Below are 14,841 nucleotides of genomic sequence, written 5' to 3' on the forward strand. Positions count from 1 at the left end.
GCTATGCAAGAAGTTCTGTCAGCAAAATGTATAAATGCGTGCGTCTCATGGTCGGCTTGTGTCGTTGTAAAATCTCGTGCGAGGAGAGCACGCTCGAGCCTGCCCGCTACGTGCTGACATTGAAATACCGAGTAACCTAACACTACGTGATCCAGCTGCTTACTAACGCAAGTACGATGGTGTTTGTTTATTTGTAAGGCGCGAAATGGTTTTGATTACTTCTCAGTGTAAAAATCAAATAAAAAAAGCGTTCAGGTTGGTAAGAACATTTAATTTTTTTTATGAATACCAACGCATCTGCTGCAAGAAGTAGGTGATGTTTATAACGAATATCTTATTTCTTATATTTCGATACGGTGAGTGGTTGTGGTGCTCGTATGCTGGCCTTAAGTCGCGGGATCGAATGCCGGCCTCGGTGGCTGCATTTCAGTGGAGGCGAAATGCGAGAAAAGCATACGTGGGCTTCGATGCACGCCAAAGAACACCGGCTGGTCAAAATTTTCGAAGCCCTCCATTGTGGCATTCCTCATTAATGATATCGTAGTTTTTGAACGTAAGTTTCTAACAATTATTGTTCAGAGTCGGGCTTCGTTCTCGCAAAAGTTATGATTTGATGTTTCTCGCCAAGAACCTAACCGCTATATTATAACGCTGGAGCACTCCGCCTGCGTCGGAGCCAGCGCGAAGCCACATGCGTGCCCAGCACGTTGTACCGGTGCTTGATCGCAATGCCAGTGCGTCAGCAATCGAGGCGGCCGACAACACGCCTTGCATGCAGAGTCAGCACCATAAGCCTATAGCTTTCGCTCTTACCCGTCCTGCTACCAAGATATTTGATAACGCGATAAGCCCAGATCGCCACCGCAACGCCACGGTGTGTCTGGAGCGTGCGAGACGCGCCGCGATAGATCCTGCCAGAGCTGACGGAAGGGGCCGTGCATTCACGCGAAACGCAGCCTGTAGTGCGACTGCGCCACGTTCAGTCTATAACCTGAGTTCTTGAAGTGTGTACTACGCCTTGTACCCGGGAGACGTGTTTGTGTTCTCGTGAATAACAAGCAAATGTTACGTGGGTGCCTGTCGTTTGCGATTACCCAGGAAAGATTACTCAGTGGGAAGGACAAGGAAGTACGCCCATTGGGAAGTCGGCACGCTGAAGCGTCTATGAACAGCCGCCGTTGAAGAAGCTGCTCAACGTTCGTAAGTGTTACACGGCTTGTTTGTCATACACTCTTCTAGTGATAAACGAGATTGGTGAATGTCATTTTGCAACAAGCTGGCCATGTGTATGTATATTACCAAGAAGATATATCTAGAAGAGCATAGAAAAGCTGGCGTATCATAAAAACGCTAGCTTAGCTACACAAACGGTATATAGATGGACGCAGTTTACACTCTTTTCTGTACATATATTTGGATCTCTCCAGAATACGGTGTTTGCATGGGCCTAGAAAATGAAGCAAACTAAGGTTGGATGGCGGGCTTGTAGCACCCGATGTATAGCGCATCCAGGACGGGATAGAACAAGAACAAAACTTTATTTGTGCAAAAGATTTCGTTGCCGCTAAAACAGGGCAACGCCGCGTGGTATAGGGCCCCTATTCTAAGGCAGCCCTCCTGACTATAGCCTCAGCTGATGGCAGGGCTGGATAGCATTCCCTCCCGCCTTTCTCTGCTGTTATCCCATTGCTGCGCTTCGGTGAGTGCCGTGCATTACCACGTGATGTGGTACAGCGTCGGTGTGCTTCCACATCATGGGATAGAACAAGAGAGTGTCTGTTGTGTGTCTCTTAATTGCTCTGCCCCGTCCTAGATGCGCTACACATAGGATGCCGGAGAGTGAGTTTCGTAATATATAGCAATCTTTGAGTGAACCTACCGAATTAATTTGTGGTTCCAAATTGGTGTCGCGAACGAGAACTGTGATAGTTTGCCGATTGAAACGTTTTAGGATCTTTCTCATCCTGATGACCAGGATGGGTGAATGCAGCCCTGTTTATACGCAGGTTTGTCACAAACCTATTAGTATCTGTTTCCTGGGAGTTATGCTTCTGGCCCCGCCGCGGTGGTCTAGTGGCTAAGGTACTCGGCTGCTGACCCACAGGTCGCGGGTTCAAATCCCGGCTGCGGCGGCTGCATTTCCGATGGAGGCGGAAATGTTGTAGGCCCGTGTACTCAGATTTGGGTGCACGTTAAAGAACCCCAGGTGGTCGAAATTTCCGTAGCCCTCCGCTCCGGCGTCTCTCATAATCATATGGTGGTTTTGGGACGTTAAACCCCACATATCAATCAGTTATGCTTCTGATAGCATGCGTATTATCTTATCATAAGTACAAAACTTGGCCCTTTTTAATGCAATAGCGCTGCCGTAGGTGGTCGGCGTACGTCACGGCAAACACCCTCCACGACGGTCAAAGGCTGTTGGGAAGTTAGAATGAGTTTATAGCAAACAAGAAATCTCAAGAAGATGTCGAAAATCGCAATATGCTCGATTGAGAACCCTGTATAGCGTAACGCAATACAAAGTTGATAATTTGCGCATGATGTCTAGACGCAGATTTCAAGAATATCGCTGCTACAACATGGCGACTTGCAACATGTCAACGCATCGTTATCTTGTGGCTGTTGACCCTATTTATTTACTTATTCATTTCTTTTTACCTACTTAATTACTCTCAATGCCATTTGCGGCGTTGCAGAGGGGAGTGGTGTGACAAGTCAGAAATAGCAGTCTTAAATGATGTATGATCAGGGTGATAAAGTCATAATTACGCCGCAAGAGCGTTACTGGCTTTTGCTCGCGAATAACGCATGACTCTGCTTGCGATGTACCAATAACTTTAACGTGACGACACGAACTTTGCCTCACCTTATGTTTTGCTCCAAAATGTTAGTTTCATTGACGTCAGTGCAATTCATCTAATACTTATTTATACAGCGTGGTAGTTAAGAAACACAGGTTTCTAAACGTTCAGCGCATAAACTGCTTTCTTAAACGATTGTTAGCCCCCTAAATGTTGCTAATAAAGATGCCGCAATCGTAGTTCGGGTAAGTTACGTGCAGTTCATGTTTGAAGGAGCACTAAGTGGATATGCACTGCACAGTACGAAAGAAAGAACATATACACTATACGTTCAGCGCTACGTAGCTCGTCCTGTTCTTTCCTTCTTTTTTTTTTTGGTACTGCGCAGTGTCTATGTATACTGTGCATTCTTGAACACGAACGAACACCCACTAGCTCTTACGCCTTGGAGTACAGACCGAGCGTCATTGCCCCTGCAACGGCAATCTGTGTCAAGGCCAGGGAGCGAGCCCGCCTGACTTCATCACCTCAACGACGTCATCTAGCCCGGCAGCGCTGGTATGTCTTACGCAACGCACGGCGAGCTCCCTCAACCCACGGGCCCGACTGCAGCCCGACGATGCAATCAAAGCCGTATAGTCTGGCGACGCATGGGGATACCATTCGCACATGGGTGCAACCCAGCACAGCGGCTCCGAATTGGATCATCATGACACCACCCAGCGGCGGGTCCCGATTTGAGGAAGCTGACGCCACCAGCGGCGGTTCTGATTGGACGTTTTTAACGTAAAGGATCCCCCGGGGCCTATAAAGAAGCAAGCGGCGCGATGCCAAGCAGCCGATCAATGCGTCAGAGAGAAGACATCTCAGCTCTTCAAGTCCGTAAGCTGTCGGCCTCAGGGCCGAATATGTAACGCCTCTATTTTTATGCTGTACGCAAACATTGCCTTAACTCACCGTCGTCTTGCCCACTAGTCTGTATCAGCTCTGCGCGGAAGCAGCCGTGAGCTGAGAAACGCGCCACAGAACAACCTTGGCGGCCCGAGCTCGGCGCAGTACGCAACAGAGTCGGTGGCAGAGCGAGTCGTAACATAGCACACCTTGTCATCGTCATCATCATCAACATCATCATCATCATCAGCCTGTCTACGTCCGCTGCAGGACAAAGGCCTCTCCCATGTTCCGCCAGTTAACTCGGTCATGTGCTTGCTGCTGCCAATTTATACCTGCAAATTTCTTAATCTCATCAACCCACCTAACCTTCTGTCTCCCCCTAACTCACTTGCCTTCTCTGGGAATCCGGTTAGTTACCTTTAATAACCAGCGGTTACCCTGTCTACGCGCTACATGCCCGGCCCATGTCCACTTCCTTTTCTTGATTTTAATTATATCCGTAACCCCCGTTTGTTCCCTAATCCATTCTGCTCTCTTCTTGTCTCTTAAGGTTACACCTATCATTTTTTCTTTGCATTGCTCGCTGCGTCGTCCTCAATTTAAGCTGAATCCTTTTTGTAAGTCTCAAGGTTTCTGCTCCGTAGCTAAGTACCGGAAAGATACAGCTGTTATATACCTTCCTCTTGAGGGATAGTGGCAATATACCTGTCATAATTTGAGAGTGCTTGCCAAATGTGCTTCACCCCATTCTTATTCTTCTGGTTACTCCAATCTCGTGGTTTGGCTCCATGGTTATTACCTGCCCTAAGTAGACATAGTCTTTCACAACTCGAAGTGGACTATTACCTATCTCGAAGCGCTGCTTTCTTTCGAGGTTGTTGTACATTACTTTCGTTTTCTGCAGATTAATTTTAAGACCCACTTTTCTGCTCTCCTTGTCTAACTCCGTAATCATGAACTCCATATATAAGATGAACTCCGTAAGCACCCCTTGTAGCTGTGCTCAATTGATGCAATACTGGGAATGCGCCGACTCGCTATTACCACACGCAAAGTGAGCTTCTTAAACGTGTGATGTGATTAACAAAACGGCACAAATCAAGGGAGTGGTAATTAAATCCAACGCGGTATAAAGTAACCTTTCATCCCGTTGTCACGTCTGAAGAGAACGACTCCTATGTGACGCTGCGAATTTTGTAAGTGCAGTACGATTCCCCCTCCACCTTCCCAATTCACCCTGTCAAATCTAAGATGAGTCGACGATGAAAAGGATTCCTGTGAAAGGTATATATAGCATCTTAAACCGCTCAGGGGCTGCATCAATGACCCACTATAATGCTGACAGCTGTCCGACCAGAGATTTTGCTCGTAATGTCCAGATTCGATGCACCGAATTGAATGCCCAGTGAGCAAGGAAGACGGATTGCTTTATAATCGACCGTTTATACGAATCCCATGCCCACCCCCACTCCCACTTGCACTTACCTTCTCTTTCCTTTTCATTCTTTCTCTTTTTTCTTCCTTTCTAGTTTCGCCAAGCGTATACATTTTGCTGGACTGTAATCAGTGGATCAGTAGTTTTGTGTTTGTTTGCGCGCGTTCCTGAGAAATTGGTATGTAGCTCCGCAAAAAAGAAAAAAAGTGAACAAATATCGTTTTTGTGCATTGACACTGGCGCAATGAGACATTATGCTGATCGTTACTACAGAACGAAAATTTTGGAATACGGGTGCCAGAACGATTTACCGTACAATTCATTTCTTTGTGCTCTTGTGGAGAGTAACAGTTTCCCATCTACTAGCTTTGCGGGTTCTTCTTTTGTTTTTAAAACAGCGGACCTCGCGGGCCGCGATAGCCGCACGCTATTTCGGATTTTCTGCGGGCGGGCCGCGAACGCGACTTCCTATTAACTTCCTATTAACGGTGCTTACTTGCGTGTTATTACTCGTCCCGCAATCAACGACGTATGCTTGCGTCAGCACACTCACTGACGCGACTGTTGCTTCCATCACACTTCGTCAGAAGCATCAACGGAGTCAAGTGGAGTCAACCGTAACAAGCACTGCACCAGAGAACACTTACCAAGGAAACTGTACCTTTGGGCTGTTGTATCAAAATAAGGTAGTGGCGGCGTACTGAACTTCAATACCATGACGCGAGATGGCGCTGCTACTCCTAATATCCTCAAAGGACATTCAGGAGTTAGGAAGAGAGTGCGAGATAATTATACTAGGAGACATGAACGCGCACATAGAAGATATAGATGGGTATACCGACCCGACAGGCAAAATGATCATGGATATGTGTGAAAGGCTTGATTTGATCATTTGCAACAGTACCGAGAAGTGTAAAGGGCAAATGACATGGAAGGTAGGAAGACTGCAGTCGACGATAGATTATGCACTGATGTCACATAGGATGTATGATAAGCTCAGGGGAATGCACATGATGAAGGTGGCTCCAGAAGTCTGGGTAGTGATCACAAACGTATCAAGCTAAGTTTTGGAAGAGCAGTGAAACTGGGAAGGAGACAAGATGAGCAACTACAGAAAAATTTTGATTCAGAAAGGCAAATCTAAATAGCCACTAAACAAATTGAGAAAGTAATCACGGAGGATAATAAGACAGTGTGGACATACACGAATCTAATTAGACTCTTTGAGCTAGAGCTTGCTAAGACGCGTGACAAGTCACCCCAGAAAAGAAGACACAAGCCCAAAAGTTGGTGGGATGAGGAAATTAAGAGAACCATAGCAAAACGTCAGGAAGCCTCTGGGAAACACAGACATGCTAAGCAGTGGGGTGAACCGACAGATGATGTTGAAAGAAAATGGGAAACTTTTCTAAGCTGTAGAAGAGATGCATCCCTTCTGATCAATGAAAAGATTAGAAGGAAGGGAGCTCAGTGGCTGGCAGAAGTACATAAAAAAGATAGAAAGGCAGCTGAAAAATTTTGAAACCATCCAAACTCCCTAAGAAATGAGACAAGCCTAGAGCAGAGTTTTATAACTACAGCCCAAGGTGCTAGGTTAGAAGGGGACGAAGCTATCGAATATATAAGAACAAGGGTGACAGAAAAATTTCGACAAAGAAGTACTTTATGCACCACAATAGACAAGGACGAGTCAAGTGGTGCAATGGCTCCATTTTCACAATGAGAGTGGGAAATGGCTGAGAAAAGGGTTCCTAGTAGTACATCGACAGGCCCAGATGGCATTCCAATTATGCTGATAAAGACATTAGGTCCGAAGTCTAAGCAGGCTTTGAGAGAGGCAGTGAGCAAAATAATAATCGATGGTGAAGTCCCCGATGGATGGAAACTTAGCAGGATGAGCATGATCTATAAAGGAAAGGAGGGCAAAGCTGACATAAACAATTACCGTCCTATAACAGTGACATCAGTGGTCTACAGGCTGGCGATGCAGATTATAAAGCAAAGACTGCAGGCATGGATAGAGGATGAGGGGGTGCTGGGGGAACTGCAGATTGGGTTTCGGAAACACAGGAGGTTGGAAGACAATCTGTTCTCACTGACGCAGTGCATCGAAATAGCAAAAAAGGAACACAGGCCCCTGTGGCTAGCATTTTTGGATATCAAGGGAGCGTGCGATAGCGGGGTTCAAGAGGAATTGTGGGGAATACTGGACACACTAGGCTTGGAACATGTAGTCACTAATCTTTTAAAGGGTATCTATAAAGGTAACAAGGTAGTTATGAAGTAGGAAAAACAGGTATCCAAGCCTGCAGAGGTAAAACGGGGGCTTAGACAGGGTTGTCTCCTGTCACCCTTATTATTCATGATGTACCTACAAGGATTAGAGGCCAAATTAGAGAGAAGTGGACTGGGCTTCAACCTCTCTTTAGTCAAACAAGGAAAACTTATTGATGATGCACTGCAGCATTAATGTACGCAGATGATATAGTGCTAATGGCCAACAACAAGGCAGATTTGCAGAGATTGATGGACATCAGCGGTAACGAGAGAGATAGGTTAGATTTTAAATTCAGTAAGGAAAAATCAGCAGTCATGATTTTCAATGACAACGAAGGTAGTGAGCTTAGAATAAAGGAGGTCACGCTAGAGATAACAGATAAATACAAATATCTGGGCGTATGTATAAGCAATGGGACCGAGTACCTGAGGGAACACGAAACATACGTGATGACTAAAGGTAACAGGAATGCAGCAGTGATGAAAAATAGAGCTCTGTGGAATTACAATAGGTATGATGTTGTGAGAGAAATATGGAAAGGGGTCATGGTTCCTGGGCTGACGTTCGGCGATGTAGTCTTGTGCATGAGATCAGAAGTTCAAGTAGGATTAGAAATTAAGCAACGTGGAATAGGAAGGCTTGCTTTAGGAGCTCAAGAGAATACACCAAATCAGAGAGTACAAGGTGATATGGGATGGACATCATTTGAGGGCAGGGAAGCTAGCAGCAAGATAAAATTTGAGAAGCGGCTGAGAGAAGTGCGGGAGGAGCGTTGGGCTAGGAAGGTTTTCAGCTATTGCACATGAAGAATGTCGATACAAAATGGAGGAAGAGAACCAGGAAATTGACTGGTAAATACTTAGAAAACAGCAGGTGGCCAAACCAAAAAGAACTATCACTTAAGAAGAGAGTGAAGGAAACGTAGACTGACATGTGGAGAATGAGCATGATTAAGAAGTCCACACTAGAGATCTATCGAACTTTTAAGCAGGAAATTGCCAAGGAAATGATCTATGCTAATACTCGGGGTAGTTCTCTACTGTTTCAGGCCAGGACGGGAGTACTGCGAACCAAGACATGTCGGGTCAAATACGAAGGGTAGACACAGTATGCAGTGCGTGTGGAGAGGAAGAAGAAACTGCCGAACACTTTATAATGTTCTGTAAAGGGCTTCACCCTATAGTTCAGGATGATGGCGCAGAGTTTCTCAAAGCACTGGGGTTTAGGGACCGGGAGGGCAAAATACTTTAAGCGGGTAGCCCTAACTAGAAGGAGGTTATCTGATTGGTGGCTAAAGTCAAGGCACGAGTGAAAATTAAACTCTTCCCTGCAAAGTACGAATCCTCAAACTCACTTTTTAAAGGAAACAAAATAAATGTAGTTTTTGTTTCATTAAGTATTACGGCTTGGTGGCGCTAGGCACCGCCCGATCTAAAGGGTACAGCCATATCTATCCATCCTCATTAGACAGGTGCGTTTTTTTTTTTTCGTTGCGGGCTTGGTAGTCTACTGTTCGTTTGCGCTTCCGCGCTGCTCCCTCCCTGTAGTAATTTATTTATTTTTTTCGTTGTTGAATCGCAGTTCGCGTGTCTAATTAGTGCCAGGTGACTGTCACGGGGCTGTTTAGCACGATGCTTTCGTGTAGGTTCGTGTGGGTACAAACCGACGACAGAGTCGTCATCGGCAAAGAAAATACGAGACCATTTGTGTATAAAGAAACAAAAAAACAGCACTCGATATATTTGTATACAAGAATGAAAGAGAAAGTGATAATAAAACCAGAGAACAACAAAGAGCTAAAGTTAACAAGGCTCGGGAGCTTACGGATAAATTCAAGCGTTCAGAAGAAATGAACAGTGACGGTCATCGTTCTGTTGAGGAACACGGACATAGAGCGGAGCTTAAAGTGGCGAAACGCCGTCGGGGTCACGGGGATCTCGGTGTAGCTCGGAGGACAGGCAGCGTCGATGGACCCAAGGTGAGCGCCCTGTCGGCGTTCTTCCTCCGAAGCTTGGGCGAGGAACCAAAGACGGACGGGACGTGCCCGGTCAACGCTGGACGGTGGTTGGCCCTCCAGAACACGTCCAGGTGGGAGCCCGCAGCAACATTGCCACAGGAACACAGCCGCCACTCCCGCACCCTGCAGCCTGCTTGCCTCCGCCACGTCTCAGCCACGTCTCCCGTGTTCCTTCTTCGGCTACTCTCCCAAACAGCGTGGGAGCCTCTCCTTGGTCACGTTTTCGGACGTCACCTCACGCACTGCGTCTGCACCTCGTTTCTTCCTCGCTGAAGGCACGAAACAAGCTCGCATCCACCCATTCAGTCGTCGTCGACGTCTTTCTCGCGCTGATGCACTCGCGCGCTTTTCAAACGACAAACTGGTTGCACTCGCGCACTTATCACCGTGACCAAACTGGCCTCGACTGGCAAAAACAACGTCAATCAAGTAACCATTACACCGTTTAGTGCGACTGCCCCAGTCGGTACAACCGATGTATGCAGTCAGGTCCGAACAAAACAAGTCACTCATACATGTCCAAAGATTTCAACTCACGTGTAAAGACTCTTGAAAGCTAAAGAATGTATGCATGTAACCCAGATTGCTGAATGATCGTCGCTCTCATTGTGTTGCGGCGTTCGAGTTTTATAGCGCAGCTTTAGCTATATATGCCGCGCTTGCCAAGTAGTGTTGATCTTGAAGTGAAGTGAATGCATGACGTGGAATTGGGAACAAAACTTGCATATTGCTGACAGATAGCTTGCGCAGTGAGATCAGTGTACACATACAGTTATGCTAAATTTGATACGTAAACAATTGCGGATGCGTGTAGTTCTGAATATTTCTCGTCCTGCAATGCTACATTGAGTACTTCACAATTGTGCAATGTCGCGTCATGTCAATGGGGTAGGCAGGAGTTTTTAATTCTTGGCTCGTATCAGAGGTGTTATGTGTTTAGGTGATAGGCATAAAATATTTCAAGCTTGTTACGTTTATCGTTAAAGTTAAGTTACACAGTTACAACAGCTAGAATTTCTCGTCACAAGTAATAATCGGTCTGCTGAGTATGCAGCGAACAAGTATGCTAAAGGAACAGAGTTATGAGATGAGTGCTTACAGATTGAAAAAGCACAATTCTAAGAAAATAAGCTTTAGGCAGGAATTCTGCATTTTTGTTGCGTATACATCATTTTCGGTGCTCATGCAGTACACAAAACAACCGCCCAGCTCCGAGCACAATCTTTTTTTTTTTTGCGTACACATGTCGATAGAATTCAGCACTCTCTTGCAAGCAAATACATGTGAAATAAACTGAAGGCGCATGATGTGAATTTGTGCAAATGCTGGGTCGATAAAGCTCACATAAACACACTTCTTGTTGTGTTGACTTTTTCCGTATACTTCGGTTTGGAAGCTGCAGTTGCTTTCTCCCTACTAGTTTTAGAGGTTTCGCCTTGAAATACCTACTATCTTGAAGTGTGGTTGTGGATAAGTCAAAGTCATGTACGTTTTAACTACCTCAGCGATTTCCTAGATTTTTTTCATGACAGTAGTGCACAGAATTTTACTTCGCAGAGGTCGACGCTATAGCTATGACAAGTGAATTTAAACAGAAGCAGATGTGCTCAAATAAATCTGAAACGTTTCTATGCTATACAAAAAAAGAACACTACCACATCCAATGAACATGATCTTGCTAATCACGACCACATCAGCATGCTTGGTGAAGCTGTTCTGCAAATGATAATCACCTTTACAATTCATTATTTGAAGGAGCCCATTTAACATGTGTGCAAGGCTAATGCAATTGAGTGCAGCCTTGTGAGCTCTGGTGAATCTTCTTTTGTGTGAACTTCTATGAGGTAAACAGATTTAATTATGAAAAAATTGTTCTAAGGGTAGTTTGTAAACTATGGCACAAGGCACAACTAATTGCCGGAAAGCCCGTTTATGCCCTTCACTCTGGGTGTGTTCATTTTTAATGCAATTGATAATTTCTCACAATTAACATGCCTACCATGATATGATTAAAGGGGCCCTGCGACACTTTTTGAGCTTGGTCGGAAAACGCTGCCGATCGGTACGGTAGAGGCTCCCGACAACTCGCGGGCCAAATAATATAGCGCATCACGCGGCCTGTAATTCACAAATAATTATCTACATCAGCTCAACATTGCTTTCTCTTCTCTCGACAAATGACAGAATATGCCCAAAAATCCCACGTAGCAAGCCCATCTATCAGCCATTGGCTGATTTGAACAAGGCGCGCTCGCTGGTTGCAGAGATTGCTGCGAGAGGCCGCTACTTGTCCACGCGTGCGCACACGATCACACTGAAAAAGCCGCGCATTCGAAGAACAAAAAGTACTGAAGGTCACGAGGTGCACGTGACCTTTTTCCGTGGCCCTGCCATCTCTGCCTGCTTAGCTTCAAGAGCTTTCACCGGGACGAGAGAAGAGAATGCAATTGCAGCATGTAACAAACCTTTGTAACTCCCCTCGTACTGGACGGATTCTTAAAATTTTTTGCTGCGTTAATTTCGAGGGGCAGTGAGCTCTTCCAGTGAGTTCATTCCATGATTTTTTGAAAAAAAAAGTGTTTCAAGGCCCTTTTAAGAGTCATACAGTATAGGGCGAATTTACATTGATTCTGGCTGCCATGGATTAAAACAAATGATGTTGGAGCTTCATAGGAGACGAGAGTGCTTGTCAAAACATTTGCTCTGACACCTCGTGTTCACAGATTTTTCATATCTTCAAGCTTCCATCTTTTAAGGGTTCGTTTGATTCACCTGCACCAATGTGAACTTGTTCACGGCTGTGCACGAGAAGTTCAAAATTTGTGCAGCACGAGTTCAGCAGTGCAAGCACAGTGCGATATCACAAGCGAATTAACAGGTGCCAAACGGTGGAAGCATTATTTTTGTACGCCTTATTTAATTAGGCGCAAGCATCTTGGCAGAACACACTTGTAAGTAGAGGTGGGTATGGCACCTACGTCTAAATGCTGTGTAGTCTGCTCAGCTGTGTATGCAGCTGCACCAAACGGGCGTCGTCAGGATATCAGGTGCTGGAAAATCATGAACTAGCTTTAGGGCTGTACCTCTCGTGCACCTTTTGCGACAAGTGGCACGGTTCAGAGGTCGCCAATGCTTCACCACTGAGAGAGAACAAAAAATATGAGAAAGGTGGGGAGGTTAACTGGACGAAATCCAGTTTGTTACCCTACACGCTGGAGAGGGGAGTGGGGGAGAGGAGATGAGAAAGGAGGAGATACACATTGCACATAACACACACACCGCACACACAGCTCAGGTTTTACAGGTGGTCGCACAGCGATGTTGCCCTCAAGAATTGTCGAATGGCCCGTGTGGCTTTCTGGGCTGAAGTACTTCAACGCCACGCTCCCAAGATCTTCTCCAGAAGAAAGGGTCAATCATCCAGCCTTCTGAATGAATGACAAGGTGCAGCACCTCGTAAAATGTAATATGCGGTGCAGGCAAATTCAACGAACCCTTAAGCACACGAGCGTTTTTGCGTTTCATCCCCATCGAAATGTGGTCACTATGTGGATGGAATCAAACCTGTGTCGTTGAACTCAGTACTGCCACATAATGTAACTAATGCACAAAAGAAGTGTTTCAGTTTCAAAGTTTTTGAAGTGTAGATTCCATAACGCGGTCCAATGCTTGTGGCCATTAAGAAGCATCCCTCCACAAGATGTGTCGTGAACAAAATTCACAAATACAGGATTGCAAGTGTGATGTTCGAGGTGACCTACATGTGGTAGCGGACGTTCAGATGTTTCAACGTGCTAGCAGAGTGGGCATTCGGGCGTATACATGCTGCCGTTGCATGGCAGTCTAGAAAAAGAAGTAACATCACCAAATATTGACAAGCAAAACCAATGCCTATAAACTTTTGCAAAGCAAACAAATCAACTGATTTACCTGGCAAACGTCAGTATGGAAGGTGAGTGCGGTGTGGCGCATTGGCACGCAGACATGGACGGAGAGCGTGGCGTAGGCTAATCAAAGAGCTGCTTCGCATCTAAAACCTCCTGACTGCCAGGGTAAGGGCCAGCAGCGTACGAGTCCGGCCGCTGCGTTTTCTGTGTAGATTTTTAGCCTCGATCCCGGATGCTTTGGATGCACACGTTGACCTTTGCTGTGTCGAACTTGGGTGTGGAATGTGCGCAGTAGCATAGAAGGGTACAAACTACAAGAAGCTGAAGTTCGGGTACTGGCATACGCAGATGATATAGCTGTGTTTTGTAAAGTTTATGATAGTATCGCTGAAACTATAAAAATCGTGAACCTTTATTGTAATGCAAGTGGCAGTTTGGTAAACTGGAGTGCGTGGGTTACTGGCACGGCGAATGGCCTGTGACTCCACAATTTGTGGCGGGTATTTCATGGACTACTACTTCAGTAGGATACCTAGGTGTGCCCTTAGAATATTATTGTGACAATGAACCATACTGGCAGCGTCAGGCTGTGGAACTACGAAAAAAAGCTGAACAACTCAAAGGTTTCCAGCTATTAATTTTGGCCAGAGCAACCTTTTGTAATATAGTTTTAGTCAGTAAGCTCTGGTATGTCCTTCAAGTATTGCATTGTTAATGTGTAAGTGTCCAGAATCTTCATTGAATATTTGCTGTTTTCTTGTGGGGTTCTTCTTGGAAGTGAACGAGTAGAACTAACTTATTCAGGCGGGTTCGCTCTGGTGGACTTGCTCTGTGTCATTTGTACCTTCGTCAGTAAGTTAATCGGTTCATGTTTTTCCGAAATAATCAAGACCCATTCATACGTACTGTTATACAGCTTAGGCTTGGAAGACGGTTGCCAGAATTTGTGGTAGCATCTGGTCACATGAAAGCAATTATTAGAGGTTACCTAAGTGTTGTTGATTCAGGTCTCTTTCTAAATACGTTTGTTTTTCATTGGAATACCTCAGTACAGTTTCGCGTAAAAAGTTATACGAAAATCTAGTAGAAGCAGTTCTTCCTATTCCACTATATAGAACTATATCGTGTAGGCCTAGGTGAGAATGTCCTAAGCCATGTGAAAAAAAAAATGGAAGTAATGAAGGTATCACCTGGAGCGATATCCTTTTTCTCTAAATCGCACACTGGGACCTTGCCCATAAAAACATAGATGCAAAGGCTTATTTCTTCCTTGGGGTGTTGGTTGCCTTCTCTGCGAAAAGCTGGAAACAATCGAACATGTTTCCATGGAATGCTGGGATGCAGTCTTTTTCTGGGATGTTCTCCAAAAGACTTTGAAAAAGGATCTGCCTCTTGGTGCCTACGGCATAAGATTTCTACCAGTATCAAATGAAGAAGGAATACCTTTCGACCTAGTTATGTAACTGGGCCTGCATGGTATATGGCAACCTAGAATGGCGGTTCACCATCCTGATGTTAATGCACGT

At 45.4% G+C, this 14,841-nt stretch overlaps 1 long non-coding RNA gene across 4 annotated transcripts in view; it reads left to right on the forward strand.

Moving 5' to 3' along the window:
• The first annotated feature begins 930 nt into the window (after positions 1-930).
• The window catches only part of LOC142814598 (uncharacterized), a 496,656-nt gene continuing 482,745 nt past the window's right edge, over positions 931-14,841 (forward strand). For all 4 annotated transcript variants that reach the window (XR_012894961.1, XR_012894962.1, XR_012894959.1 and 1 more), the window contains exon 1: positions 931-1,200. This is a non-coding gene — a long non-coding RNA (uncharacterized LOC142814598). The remainder of the gene's footprint in view (positions 1,201-14,841) is intronic.

This window comes from Rhipicephalus microplus, chromosome 4 (genome assembly GCF_043290135.1).
Source record: "Rhipicephalus microplus isolate Deutch F79 chromosome 4, USDA_Rmic, whole genome shotgun sequence".
NCBI lineage: Eukaryota > Metazoa > Arthropoda > Arachnida > Ixodida > Ixodidae > Rhipicephalus > Rhipicephalus microplus.